Source organism: Numida meleagris, chromosome 1 (genome assembly GCF_002078875.1).
Source record: "Numida meleagris isolate 19003 breed g44 Domestic line chromosome 1, NumMel1.0, whole genome shotgun sequence".
Lineage (NCBI taxonomy): Eukaryota > Metazoa > Chordata > Aves > Galliformes > Numididae > Numida > Numida meleagris.
In genome coordinates, this window is record NC_034409.1 from 28,486,912 (window position 1) to 28,502,788 (window position 15,877).

The window sequence follows — 15,877 nt, forward strand, 5'->3', positions numbered from 1 at the left end:
AACGCGGAAGGCCCTTCCCCATTTGCTTTCTATTGGTTCACCTACTTTACTTGAACCCGTGTCATAAGAAGGAGAGGCTGTCCTTCTTTGTTTTCATAACAAGGTGTTTAACAACCCCATATATGACCGTTTGGAAGTAAGAGGTCAGAAGCGGGAGATTCAATATGATTGGCCAGAAGCCTGCATGAGCTTCTGGAACAGTCTAGTAAAAAGATAAGAAATACTATATAATTCTGTAACTTTTACCAATAAACGCCATTTTGCTGTTCATCATATTGATGTGCTTGTGCAGTAAGCTGGTCAGAACTGGGTATTGGTTCTCTGCGTGCAAGGGTAATATGAAAAGGGTCGCCAGAATTCGGTAACAAACGATTGTGCATATTTCTTTGTGTAGTACACAAAGTCTACTACTTTGTGTAGTCTTCAGTGTTGAAGACTAGAAAATTCTTAATTTTTTAGATATGGGATATTGACATTTCACTTGGAAAAAAAACAAACAATGAAGAAAACCAACGATACTGCACCCTAGTAAAGAAGATAATTTATATAGAGAATCTGATACAATTGGTCCTAAATGCCCTGCCTTGCTTTTCAACCCCTCACCTTCTACTCTGCAACAAATACAGGAGCAAAGGAGGTCTTATTTCTCAGTTTCTCTAGAACTTCCTTCTTCAGTAGGACAGAAATAGGCTATTTTACAAGACAACGGAATATACAGTCTATGAATAAAAATGGAAAAAGTAGACTCAACTAATATAATCTATTTTGTTAAGGAAGTGATTGATGTCCATGATGAAAATCCTCATCTCAGAATCTGTGGGTCAATAAAAACCCATTTCTGAACCTGTGAACCCCCTTTCATGAATTCAGAATAATTCAGAAAATGTTCTTCAAGATGAATTTCATAAATATGAAAATAGCTATGCCAGTCTTGAGAATGTTACTGGATCATTACTGGACAGCTATTAAATAATACATTATACAGTAATGATACTCATTTTCCCATAGCTTTGAAATAGGTCTGCTGTAGTTTTCTTGTGTCTTTAAAGCTAAAGCAAAGCCTGAAGGTGAGCTTGCTTTATAATTTTCAAATGATAGAAAATGGGATAATTTAAGACACAGTGCTGCAATATTTTAAATTTCGTATTCATTCTATATAACACTTTGCTCTCCCTTCATCACCCAGCCTGACTGAATGACCAGTTTGGTCCTCTGTCAGAAGCTTCTTACACAGAAGTATCTGTGCAAAGATCACCATGCAGTAAATGACTAAAGTAAGAATACAGGATTTTCCATTTAAAATAGAAATATAAGTAACAGCTATGTATACACAACATAAAATTTGCATGTATAACTATGGTCCTTTCAGTACATGTATGTTCGTAGAAAAACCTTCATATGTAGCTGTAAAAGCTACATATTTAAGTATAGTTATTTAAAAATAACTATTCTGTCTATGCTTATGATTTATATCTATTCTTGGCAGCAGAAACTTCTGAGAATTATCTGTTTTTCTTACTCAAGTTCTAACACCATGTTCAGTTTTCTAAGTATTTATCTAAAGAGACTTTTACTCAACACATAAACAGTGCCTGTGGTCTCAAAAAATAAACTTCAGTGATACAGTTTCTTCACTGCCTTCCAATAGCTCTCTTGCACATTTTGTCCCAGTTCAAAACTGTAGTTCAGCCAAACACCCCTCTCAGTTTTTCTACCCTGTCTCCCTGGTATACGTTCAGCCATTTAACTTCACTGAACAGGTCTTCTTTCAAGCCTTTCTCATGGTTTGATCATGCACATTTCCTGTGGATGCATTTTCTTTATAAGATTTGCAACCTGAAGTCTCGGGAGCTATCAGTCTTTTCCTCTGAACTGGTACACAGAATTTTTTCAAAAACAGGTACTACATACTTAATTATTTACTAGAGCTCTAATGAGAAAGACATGAATTCTCTGTCAGACACTGGAAAATACGTATGTTTTTCTGCACAGAACTTCTCAGGAGGCAATATTTTGTACTCAATATGAATGCAGAGTCAGGTAAATAAGGAAGGAATGTGACAAGGTGTGTTTTAAATAGTGATACCAATTTTGTAAAAGGTGCTACTACAAAGAACAACTCTTTCCTGTTCATCCTGGGCTGCAAAGACTTTCTTAGACTTTAAAAGAAAAGTTATGAGACGAAAGTCCTTTGAATACTTACATTACTGATGAGAAGGTAAGATAACTACGGGTGAATCACTATGATGAGTGCTTCTCTTATCCATCTACTGGTGCAGTGTTTTCTTCTTTCTGAAGGAGCCTAAGTATCACATGCAAGGTTGATGTTTGAAGTGGTCTAGCGAGATTTTCAAAGACGAGCTCAAAACAGTGCACACTGAGTTTTGTTTGTTTGCTTTCAAGAAAACTTACAGAATTAAGTATAGTTACTGGTACTCATTTCAACAACAGACTGAATAATTGCAAACACTAGGACAAAAAATGATAAAATATAGCTAAGGAAAATATAAATCATATGTATATTCCGACATGAAAATTGATAGTGATGAGGCAGATCTAAGGGCAAAGGAACCAGAATATTGAGTGGCAGTCAATGAGATAGATGGATATAAAATAGCTACACAGTTATACAAAGCAGTGAAATAACTATGGATTTCTACAATAATACAAATGAGCAACTGAAATGAACATCTGTGTAACTGAACCACATGATTGGGTGGCCATTATCTATTCGAATAAAAAATGCTGAAGAAAGGTGGCATTTAACATGAATATTTGGGTATGATTGATATAAATGCAAGAATAAAATTTCAACCTACAATAAAATGTACACTGTCTTTCAAGTAACCTTCTGGACAGCAAGATTTACATTATGTGTTAATTTTGAAGAATAATAATCAAGAACTACTTATTTATACTGAATCATACAGTTATAAGTCTTGCTGCAGTCAGATTTGTCTCCTCTTTTTTGCCCCAGGGTTTGGTGTTGTCCAGTGACATAAATTGTGGCTTTAGTCAGTCTTGCAAAGAATCGCAGTTTTTGAAGTTTTCTACCTCATCTTTTAGAATACTTTTAATTCTCAGAAGCGGATGGGAACAGCTTGAAAATATAGGGAGAAGTACCCTAAACATTCAGAAGTAGATTTTTAAGTGCAAATTTTTAGAAGTCAAACCTGTTTTAATATCTTAATATTTTGAAATATCTAGTTTCAGAAGATTTGTTCTGTCTTCAAAATCGTTATAATAAGATACTGGGAAGTGGTTGGTGCCATGATTAACTTTATGTTACCAGTTAATCTGGAAGCAATTGAACTGTACATCTTCTTGGATTCGACTTTTGTTCATTTGTTTGGTAATTTATTGTGAAGATCCACCCTCTCTTGGCTGAAACTTCTGGTTTTTTTCATTCTCTTTTACCTTTGCTTAAGAAGTTTAGTTCAGCTCAGGTTCATTCCATGACTTTATTTATGCTTTGGATTCTGATGAAAATGAAATTCAAAAATGGAGGCAAAATATTGATACTGCTTCAATGCATTTTTCTGGCTAAAATATTGTCTAGTACTGCTGTGCTTGAAATTGGGCTCAGATGTGAAATGCGAAATGAAGATGGTGGCTTATGTAACATATAGTTCTCATAAAATAGAGCAAGTTTAACAAATTTAATTTTATTTTAAGTTACTACTTCAATTCCATCTGCATCTGGGATATTTTATTATGCATGTCTGAAGGGACCAATATTTAGAGTAATTAGAAATGCCTCAAGCACTCAGAAAATCTCTGCTGTTTCTCCCACAATCATTCACAATCAAAGTTATTCAAATTATTTAAAACATATTTTCAGCAGAAAACACAAGGACTTCCTGAATATAGAAGCTTCTTATCAAAATAGAATCAAAGAAATAAATGCTGGTAAAAAAAATAAATATTGGTAGTTTTTAACATCAGAAGAAAGATGTTTTACTTCAGGCTGTCTCATATTGCCAGAAGTTCTGTAACAGTGGTTCAAAACTAAAAGAAAATTGTCACTTTGTGGAAGACAAGAACTGTTTCTTTCTTTTGCCTCAAATCTTGCTTCCTGAGGCCTTTTTGGTGATAAGACTCTAACTGAAAATTGCGAATTATCTAGGGGGGTGAGCAGCGGGTGTCACAGGTGTCACCATGCCAGGGTGCTTCTGTTTGTGATTGTAAAGATGAGCAGAAGCAGGACAAGCTGACTTTTTCGGGGGTGCAGCTTGAAGGAGCTGACCACTGCAAAAGGTAATAATGCTTGTGCATGGCAACGAAGACACCACTTCCTGCTGGCTTATCTTTTGGGCCAGGTGTGTCACACTAACAGAGAGAAAAGAAGAAGAAGAAAAAACTGTGAAATGGGGGATAAAAGGTCTCCACTAAACTCAGAACTTTAAGGAAGGAGAAGAACTCCCAGAGAAACGAAACCTTTGGGGGAGAAGAACTCCCAAAAGAAAAGAAACCTTTGATGGTGGAAAGAACCCCCAGGGCCTGCTTGCTGCAAAGCTTCCTGGCTTTCTCCCATCCCCTGCGGTGACTGGACGAGTTACTGAGATCAACGGAGGCACTAGGAATAACACTGGACCCATGGTGGTGACTATCTCCCTCTTGCTTTCTAAAAGGACTCCTTGCTTTTTCCTACCCCTTTTCTATCGCCCACCTTCCCTTCCCCTTCTCCCTAAGCAACTAGGTTTTGCAGTAAACTGGTCGGGCTAACATTTGACCCGTTGTGTCTTAATCTTGCTATTGGGTACACATATATTAAAAGAACATCCTCTCCCTCCTATAAATTGGAGTGAGACATTTTTTTATGGTGTAGTCGAGCAGGATACCCAACACTGAGAATGTTACTCTTCCAGATATAGTTAATGTGTGCACATTCTGGAGCTGCAAGGAGTGATATTTTTGATAACTTAGATGTGAACACCTCTCCAGAAAGACCACTCCACATATTGAAACTTAAGCATGAAATTTGAACCTTTTTCTGTGTGTGCCTCTTTGTAGGAATTAAATGTTGTTTCTGCATTAGATATCAAAAAAGGGGAATTGATCTAAAGAAGTCGAGCACAATGTATTTTGTAACTTGCCCTTAGAAACAGCTCATTTGAAAAAGTAGAAATACCATATATTTCAGTAACATATGTGATTAATTCTCACTTGTAAAACTGTAATAGTTGTGAATAGTATGGGAGTAGTATTATGGACTAGAAAGCATGCTGTAAGGCTGTTCTGTTTGGATAAGAGACCCTCAGCAAAAGAAAAACAGACTTGTCAAACATCAAAGAAGCCAGGGCCTCCACACAAGGCCAAACTGCTTCACTCTGTGAATAGGTTGGGATACAACAGGCAGCATCAGGATGCCCCCCTCTATCCTCCTACCACACTTATCTCTATCCAAGGATGAGCAGGTGTCCAGAAATAATGACCGAGTGCTGAGTAAGCAAGTGTTAGAAGTTAATTAATTAGCAATATACATGTTTAGCTAGCAACAATTTATGTTCAACCAGTATCTGTATGTTTAGTTGAACGTCGGGAAGACTGTGAACCTGAAGTACTCAGCCAATGAGGAACCAGGGGAGGAAAAGACAAGCGTCGGGCAATAGGGCATAAAAGATGTAACACTGCTTTCTGCGGCGCGCCTGCTTGCAGGACGCCCGCCATTGCAATTGCGAATAAAATCTGCTTTTATCAGAGATACTGTCCTGATCAATTATTTGGATATTTCCAACATCTTGGAGTTGAGAGAAGTGATATTTTTTTACTTGAACGTGTGTACCTCTCCAAGAAGATTAGTCCTCATATTGAAACTTATATTGCTTGAACCATTTCCCGTGTGTGCCTCTTGGGGAAGTGAGGAGTGATATATTTTGATGTGAAGGTGTGTACCTCTCCAAGAAGATCATGTATTGAAACTTATAAGGTGTTGATTGAGCCTCTTTGTCTAAAAGGAGGAGTGATTTGAGTATTTGCATTTGTTTGCTAAGGGTGTGCCTCCCTAGGGAGGTAAGGAGTTACTTGAGCTTTTGAATACGGGTACTCCCTCCTCTCTCTGTGTAGATCGTTCTGCATATTGGAGAGATGAATGACAGAGTAGTCACTATGAAAAGTGAAGATGCGTTATTTGACCTCTTAGGAAAGCATGGTGCTCGGCCCTTGTTAACAAGGGTGGGCCGGGCACGACAGAATTGGTAAAACTTGCAGAGTGTTTCAGACCGTATTAGTCTCCTACAAAACGAGGCTTGTACCCAAGCCAGAAAAGGAAAATTGTTTATTTGTGCAATACTCGGGGCTGCTCTAAAAGCTGCCGTGGAGTTCCAAGATGAAAGCATTCAGCAGAAACCCAAACTATACAAGCATTTCAGGAATCACTTAAAGTAATGCAGGAATTGGTAAAAACTCTGCAGAATCGTATAGTAAACCTTGAGGGGCAATTAGAAAGTGAGAGACGTGGTACAGCTTTGTTGCAAATGGCCTTAAAGGAACTGTTAATGTGTAAGGATACCAGTGACACTGTTACCCATAGTGTACCTCAAGAAAAAACTTATCCTCAGGAAGAATTGGAAGGAATAAAGGAAAGGCTAGATAAATTAGAAACCCCAATAGTCCCATTGTGTCCTTTGATAAAAACTGAATACACATTTGATAACAGTGAGGATCTAGACCCTCAAATGAACGTTAAAGAAATTCCCTTCTCAGCCACTGAATTAGCAAAATTGAAGAGAGATTTTGGCCACTCTCCAAAGGAATCAGAGACAGAGTATGTATGGAGGGTCAGTCTCACTGGTGGAGACCAAATACTGTTAACTGAAAAGGAAGCTGAAGGATACTGGGGACCAGGAGTATTTTTAACTACTGGCAACAGTTGTGCTCCCTGGTCCTTAACACAGAGGGCTGCCTATTGGGCAGGTGGTCTCAACCCTTTAGAAAGGGGAGACCCTCTTGACATTACTGGAACAGCCAGTCAATTAGTAGAAAGTGTTCAAAAGGCTGCCTGTCTCCAAATGATGTATGACAGAAAACTGTAGCAGCACCATGAATCACCCATGATGTTGCCTGTTGATCCTGAGAGGATGACCCCTTTAATTAGGGGGCTTCCAGAATCATTAAAACCTATAGGTATACAATTTCAAGGAAAAATACAGGCTGTGACTCAGGAAGAAGTAGCCCGGGCAGCATTAGAAGGAACTGTAACCTGTAATCTGCAGTCAGGATGCAAAGTGTGGACGTGGGGGAAGGTTGCTCAAGAGTTAGTTAACTGTGGGAGAAAACATGGACCAATGGTTTCTTCCACCAGTAAATTTGAGCCAAGGGGAGTGAGGCTTGCAGCGGCCAGGCTTGCCCCCAGGCCACCTAGCCCAAAGCTCAATGAAACTAAAAGGGTATTGTTTTCAGTGAAACCAAGTGGGAAAAATATAGATCATAAATGTAATTGTCTCTGGACTCTGGGCTGGCAGAAGGGCATTCTGTGAAAACTGATGGATGGATTACCCACAGACAAGTTGGAAAAGTTAGTTAATGGGTGGCCAGAACAAAATTCAGGAAGCTTGAGAAAAATGAAGTCTTAAGTCCTACTGCCTCTCCTGAGGAACCTGAACAGCTACCCAAGCCATCGTAAAACTGATGCCTTCGCCCCTCTCACGTGAGCAGAGGGGGGCAAAGGGTGGATGCATTAGAAAGCTCACAACAAAGGGAAACAATCCTCGATTTAATGCCTTCTGACCCAAGGCCTCACCACTCTTGCCCATTACCCTTGTGAGTCACGATCCAGTTGCAGATAAGCTAGGGAATCCTTCTTATCTCCCTGGCCAGCCTGTGTCTGTTGACTCGGCTAATGTGGGGCCAGTTCCCCTAACCTTAATAAATATGCTTGGAAGGCTAAGGACACCCAGCAAAGGAATATAAAATCAACATTTGCTGGATTGTTCCCTCATTTTTAAACTATATTAACAAAGCCCAAAAAGAGCAAATCGGCATCTTGTTTTATTTTACAGAAGATCCCCACTGAACACAAAAAGACCAACAGTTGACTTTAATCATTTCTATTTTGTGTCAGGAAAATTGAAGATATGACCACACTAGAATGCTGAATATACCTCTTGATTACATTACGTATTTTGGTTGCAATAGTATTATGTTTTGGGTTGTTGTGGGTGTGGGTGGTGATGTCAGTTCCTAGATGTGTTAAGCTTCACACCTGGGTTCAGAGTTTTTACAGGTCATCTTGGCTTACTGGCACTCCCTGCACAGTTATACCATTCCTTTTATCCCTTCTTCCACCCCTTTTTTATCAAACCGATTACGATTTGCATGTAACTCCTCCATGGTGCTTCCAACTTCCTAACAAATTGGGAAGTGAACCAAAGGACCCATCTAATGTCTGTTAGATGTGGTCACAAAAGAAACCCATCATAAAGCCCTTTGCAATACGATGTTTCTGATGTTTTTCAGTGTCAGAGAGTTGTTTATTGTAACACCAGTTCCATTCAAAACATGGCTGTTGGAGAGTCTCTAAGTTTTGATAAGAGACTGATAAGAGACGTGTATGTTTCTGGGATTTCCCCTCTTATGGTTTATGTTGTGGGGTATCCTACAAACACTATCCCATGAAAGTTCTATAGACTATAACAATACTTGAACTTGCCAAATTAGTATATATATATATCAGCATTTGAATTGCTTTGGAGACGCTCAAATGGAAAATTCTGTTGAAATTTAACCTGGCAGCAACATGCAGTGTTGCAGTGTGGAACAGTAATGCCCTCACTCTGCTTCAATGGAGTGTTCAGTTTTGCTAACAAAAACAGGACAAAGAATCTCTATGATATTATAAAACATATTTGCTCCATCTACGGTCCTGGCAAAACACTAAATCATCTTTGAAAACATTACATGTCAAGTCCACTTATTGTCAAATTGGACCAGGTATGCTTTTGTTTTGGTTATTTCTTTTTATTAGTTGGAATAGTTATTGTTAAATGTATGATTGTCTCTTTTCACTTTCTCCCTTCTATTCGTTATGTCATATTCATGTCACCATTCCTGAAGAGTCACCGGGTGGTGTCTGTGGCAAATTGAATGACTCTAATTGTTGTCTAAGATTGATGATAATGGTAAAGCTGTTAAACAAATTGCCTGGGGGATATGGAAAATAGCCCATGTTCCTGTCCAAGCCTGGAAAAACCTAGACTTTGACCTCTTTTCCTGGCTTCCAGGTGGCCCATGGGTGAAATGTATCCTATTTTATCTACTTTGTGCTGTTGCAACCCCTATGTTTGTTCCTTGTATGATTCCACGTTTTATTCAACTTCTACAAGGTGTGGTTTCCTCAATGTACTTTGTAACCATTCCAACCGATGATGGACAAGTCCGACCGATCAGGCCAACATTTGTAACCAAGCCCAAGAAATCTTTTGTAGCAATGGTGTAACATTTAACTCCCCCTTCACCCCCACCCCTCTTTCCCTTATGCTTACTTTTTTTTTTTCTCCTCACCACTCTCCTTCCTATGAATTGGAGTGAGACACATTTCTATACGTAGTGTTGCTAATTAAATGTCTTTTTTTTTTTGTTGTTCTTAGTGCATAAAATTATTTTGAAGAGAAATGTAACTCTTTAATAGAAAATACCTTTTGCTCATAGTCAGCTATATTTATTTCAAAAAATTAAATCTCTGATTTTTTTTTTCTGGTGCCAGAAAAAATATATGTAAAAATTTGTAAGATGATTTTAAAAGATTCTATCTCATTTCTCTAAAAAATATGCAGTTCAGTTTCAGACTGGTGTTGAGCTTTTTTTTTTTTTTTATTTCACATTTCCAGATGGGGATATTTCTATCTCTTAGAATTTTCACTGTTGCAAGATGAGTTTAATTTTATATAGGAGAACTATTATTTTCCTGTTAAAATATCAAAATGTTTTTTAAAATACAATCATTGTGAAGCCCTTTTCAAAGAGTTTGTCTTGTATCTCCTTTAGTGATGTGTAAGCCAGGTTATTTCAGAAATTGCAGTTTATCATGCATTTTCATCCAGTACCCAAGAAGTAACCAGAAATCTCACATGAGACTGAAATACCCCCAAAAAATACAAAAATTGGAGAAACCAGAGCAACCACAATATTGCAGTTTGTATGCTGGCTGCATAAAAAGAAGTGTGACAAGCAGTGATCCTCCCCCTCCACTCCATCTTTATGACACCTCCTGGAATACTGCATCCAGCTCTGGAGCCCTCAGCACAAGGAAAACGTGGACCTGTTGTAGCACGTCCTGAGGAAGGCCACGAGGATAATCAGATGGCTGTATCACCTCTTCTATGAAGAAAGTCTGAGGGAGATGGGGTTGCTTAGACTGGAGAAGAGAAGGCTCCATGGAGATCTTACTGCAGCCTCTGAATACTTAAACGGGATTATAATAAACATAGGGAGAGACTTTTTTACTGGGAAGATGTTATGGCCATCTAAAGGGGGCCTACAAGGAAGCTGGAGAGGGACTCTTTATCAGGGAGCATAGTAATAGGACGGGGCTATTGACACTGTCTCCTATGAAAACCCTCAAAGGTAAGCATAGGAAGTGTGGATGAATGTAAATGAGTGGACAGTGAGATGGATTGAGAACTGGCTGACTGGCAGATCTCAGAGGGTTGCGGTCAGTGGCACAAGGTCTAGTTGGAGGCTTGTAGCTAGCAGTGTTCTCCAGGGGTTGATACTGGGTCTGGTCTTGCTTAACGCCTTCATTAATGACCTGGATGAGTAAGAGTTTCAGTTTTGAACTTCCTCGTTTATATTCTTAGATGCAGAACATTCTTTTCTCATCTTAAGCACAAAAAAATACACTGAAACTTGTACTCAGTTCATTGCCTTGAAATGGACTAGGAAAAAAAAAACAGTTTATACTGACTGTTTCTAACACAGCAGTACAGAAAATTTTATTTTCTGTAGTAGAAAAATGTTATTTATTACTTTCTTATTCATTGTATACTATGGTGCATTGTACAAGGAAGAAAAAAATATTATTTTCTTACAGAAAAGCAAAATTCTGAAATAATGAGAATCCATAATTTTTGAAGGTTTTCCAAAAAAGAATAGCATCCAAGTCATTATTACAATATGGCAGTGAATGGGCTTGTCATTGTTTGAAATTAGCTGCCTCCAGTTCCTTCCTAACAAGTAACGTGGGGACTCTGGTGTTCGGTATGTGGTTCACCGCCCTTCTCATTCTCCATAATAACACTGGGAGTTTTCTTTTCTCAGAAGGGCTTTTGTTACCATTGCTGCATCAATCATTCTCATATTTCCAGTTCAGTTATTCAGGATCCTTAGGGCTCTGTTGTTAATCTTCATTAACGTATTTCTGACTTTCATAACCAATTTAGTTTGAATTCCAAATAAATCAGCACTGCTTACAGAGGACATGCTCATTTCTCTTTCTGCATGTAACTGATTTAGACTTTGAGAAGATCAGTTACTCAGAATTCCTTGAAATTCTGGTCTCACTAGAATAACGTATGCATAATGAAAAGTGAAAAAAATGTCTTAAACTTAGAAACTCAATTTACCTGGCTTTTACATCCCTCTGAAGAGCTGTGTGAGGCATTAACTACCTTAACTTGTCTTATGTACACAGTAGGTGAAATCTTATGCAAGTAATCAGTTTACTCAGCATATTGCCTATACAAAAACAGGTTACATTTTTTTTTTTTCATTTACTGGTGAGCTGAAGCATAACCTTTGGGTTGTACACAGAGTGAGCAAGGCAGGACCTCACAAGCCAGCTCCCATTCCACTACCAGGGGCTCTGCTGTGCCCGCCCCCTATCATGGAATGATGGCCATGGGCTGGGCTGAAATGTAGTCTTGGGTCACAGGCAGAGTTGTGGAAACACCCCAGGGCAGAATAACCTGACCAGGAAAGCCTCCTAATGATCTCAGGATTCTGAGTCTTTAGGCCAAATTCTGTTTTCTTTATCATACTTGTTATCATGACCCATAACAGACTATGTTACAGAGTACAGGCAGCCTATGAAGAGAACAGAAAGCTCTGTTTCAGATTCAGCAATAAAAGTAGAAGCTTCCATATGCACAATTCCAGCTAACTTCAGGTGGAAGGAGAACATTGGTTCTGCAGTAGTGCTTGGAAGTTGATATTTTAACATCAAATTACTTGTGCCTTTTCTTTTAGCTAAAGGTAATTACTATGTAAGTTCCTTTAATAAGTTATGTTTGAAGATTTTCTTATTATTATCCTTTTTTTTTCCCTCCTGCTGAACATGTGCTCTCTTTCCCTGTATTTAAAGCTTAATGATACACACTAAAGGAATATATTTCTTCTGTTCACAATCAGGTCATAATTTTACCATTTACAGTAGATATAATAATTTAACATGTGTCATTTAGTTAATTTTCAGAAATTGGATGTTTAGGTCAGCAATGCATAAATCAGTGAAGTTTTTTTTTTTTTTTTTTTTTTTGCATTCATTTAATTCTTGCATAAGTAAAAACCTAACTAGTCAATGAATAATTATATCATTGAAAACAATAGAATGGAGAATATAAAGAAAGGGTCCTGAACAGGTCCATTGAGAAAAAAAGTGGTTTTTGTCAGTTTGTTATACTGCAAGAACATCAGTGATGTGATCATTTTTGGGACCATGTAACGGTATTCCCTTCCTTCCAAACACCAGTTGCCAGATCATCTTTAATGCTATATTTGAAGTCATCTCATTTATTTCCTGGATCTAGAGTACTTACTGTTCTCTCCCTTAATGAAGTAGAGCAGACTTCAGCAGCGATTGATTACAAAGAAGGCTGGATCCCAAGGGCTGCCCTCATGTTTCCTAATCTTACCAAGCACTCTCTCTTGGGGTTGGAACCTCCTGTTCAAATATCAATTGTTGAAATAACCTCCAGCAGCAATATGTTTTTACTGATAGTGTTCTTGTCTCGTGATAAGCAAAATATGGTCTTCCCTTACCTACCAAGGGAGACCAGTATGTTCAAAAATGGATCTGAAACTTAGGTTTATGAGGATCAGCTGCTGTGTGTATGCTACCTGTAAGAGCCAGAACACTTGTAAGGGCAATGTAAGACTCCAGAATGTGAGGATCTTATTGCTCAAAGTCGTTGACACCTAAAGTGTATAATGTGTCTAACATACACCTCTGTAACATTATCTTGAAAGTGTGAATTTCATTCTCTTCTGAGGCCTAGAATGAGAAAATGCTTCAGAAATGTGGCAGCAATAAGCAACAGTAACTGACTTCCATTGTGACATACTCCATACAAAGAATAATCTTTGATTAGTTTAGAATACAATTTCTAAAACACATATTTGATCACAGCTCAGAACCTGGCCTCATCCATTTGCCTCCCACCTCCCTCTAGATATTTATAAATATTGATTAGATCCCCTCTCAGTCTTCTTTTCCCCCGTCTGAACAGACCCAGCTTACTCAGTCTTTCCTCATCTGGGAAATGCTTCAGGCCCTTTACCATCTTTGTGCTGATTTATCACTTCAGATATCAGAAACTCAACAGAGTCTTTTGCAGTCACAGGTTTACAACTGTGACAAAATCTACGTGTCTGTGGTGTCAGAACTGAAACAAAAGTTTCAGTTTGGCAAATCTATTATCTTAAATTTTTCTCTGTGTTTTACTCTCCAAAGCTGATGCTGAAAGCATACAGAGCTTCCTATTCAGGCAAAAGAACAGACTGTGCCGTCAAACTTTCCTGCTAGCTGCATATTTACCGCATTGGCTATGCAAATATAATAGCTGAAGCTGTTTCTTTGTAATACTGCAAATTCACATACCATTCATGTTAATATAAAACTAGAAAAATGTTCTGATAACATAATGGCACAGGCTCAGTCATTTCAAGTATTCTTCTCCTCCTGCCTTGGCTTCCACTAAGAATTCCTTCTCTGCCAAAAAAAAAAAAAAAAAGCACAATTTGAAAGAGGTGGAACTACAGTGGGGTGAAATGGGGTTTAAATCAGTAAATCAGTAGTAGTGTGAGCTTTCATCAGCACACCTTCCTCATAGATAACATCCAAATCATGCTACTGTTTGAAGACCTGACAAATGATAATATTAATCCACTGTTTAGATGTTGTACTAAGATACGTGGTTTAGTGGGGAAATATTGGTAGTAGGTGGACAGTTGGACTAGATGATCTTGGAGTTCTTTTCCAACCAATTCTATGATTCTATGAAAGTCATTTCCCAAAAGAAATCTCCCTGTTTTGTTTAATCCTCTTGCCTAGTTAAATGTTTGATAATGCCTTTAAAAACTGGATCATTTAGAATAGCTTCTGATCACAAAAAGAACATTAGTTAATTTTTATCTCTTCTTTTTCTATCTCTCTATGTAGGGCAATTAGCACAAAGTCCTGGCAAACAGTTCTCCCTTCTGATTGTTAAAAAGGCATAATAGGGCAATAACCAAATTTTCACAACACATGCATGATATGAAAAGCCCATTCACCAGTAGAGCAGTAAGAAAGCATTTATCACCAAAGATGTCTGGAAAATGTTCTGCAACCTTGTGCTAATTAGGGAGTAATCTGCTGTTTATCTGCAGTGGATGACATCTATTTAGCTGGCAGGTAGGGATACAGAGGAAGCTAACAGGAACATTGGTAGTTATAAGTGCAGTTAGCTCAGTGGAGGACATGAAAAAGAGCCAGAAACTGTTCCAGGGAAAATGGGACTGTATGTAATTATGGCTCTGTTCTGATTACTGTCTAGAGGAAGCTTCAGGAAGTTGAAGTTCTTGTCCCAGGTGCATTCCAGAGGTTGAAGGCAAGCTGTATAGGACTGTCAATTTAAAATCATCTGAATCTGAATCACACCAAGAAAACAGGCCAAGTGATGGAGATCTCCTTCTGTGGGGTAGGAAGATGCTGATCAGAGTTGCTATTATGGGATTCTTATCACCTGCTTGTAGTGATCAAGGATATTGCAGAAAGGATCATAATGATCTTGCTTCTGGGTCAAGACAACTCTCACTACCAATACAAGCTGGGAGATGAAAGGGTTGAGCACAGCCCTGCTGAAAAAGACCTGGGGGTGCTGGTGGACAGGAAGCTGGAGATGAGCCAGCAATGTGCCCTCGCAGCCCAGAAAGCCAACCGTATCCTGGGCTGCATCAAATACAGCATGGCCAGCAGGTCGAGGGAGGTGATTCTGCCCCTCTACTCTGTGCTAATGAGGCCTCACCTGGAGCAGTGTGTCCAGATATGGAGTCCTCTGTACAGTAGAGACATAGACCTGTTAGAGAGCATCCAGAGGAGGGCCACAAAAATGATCCAAGAGATGGAACACTTCTCCTGTGAGGACAGGATGAAAGAGCTGGAGCTGTTCAGCCTGGAGAAGGCTCCGAGGTGACATAATAGTGGCCTTTCAATATCTAAAAGGGAGATGCAGAATAGAAGGGGACAGACTCTTTAGCAGGGTCTGTGGTGATAGAAATGGTTTCAAGCTTAAAGAAGGTAAATTTAGGTTGGATACAAGGAGAAAGTCTTTTACAGTGAGGGTGGTGAGGCACTGGAACAGGTTGCGCAGAGAGGTGGTTGATGCCCTGTCCCTGGAGACTTTCAAGGCGAGGTTGGATCAGGGCCTGGGCAACCTGATCTAGCTGTGCACATCCTTGTTCTTTGCAGGGGAGTTGTACTAGATGAACTTTAAAGGTCCCTTCCAACTCCAAGGATTCTATGATTCTATTCTTCTAGCCCCCAGTGACACTGCAAATGGAGAAGTGGAACAAATCATGAAAGACTGAAGAACTCTGGGGCGGAAAACATGTTAGTTTAGGTGCTGTTCTCCTCAGTTTTACAGGTGTTGGTTTGTTCTTTAACAGCTGGCTGCATAATTGA

General features: G+C 38.8%; 1 pseudogene; it reads left to right on the forward strand.

The window, feature by feature from the left end:
- LOC110392617 lies at positions 6,109-7,478 on the forward strand (annotated as a pseudogene).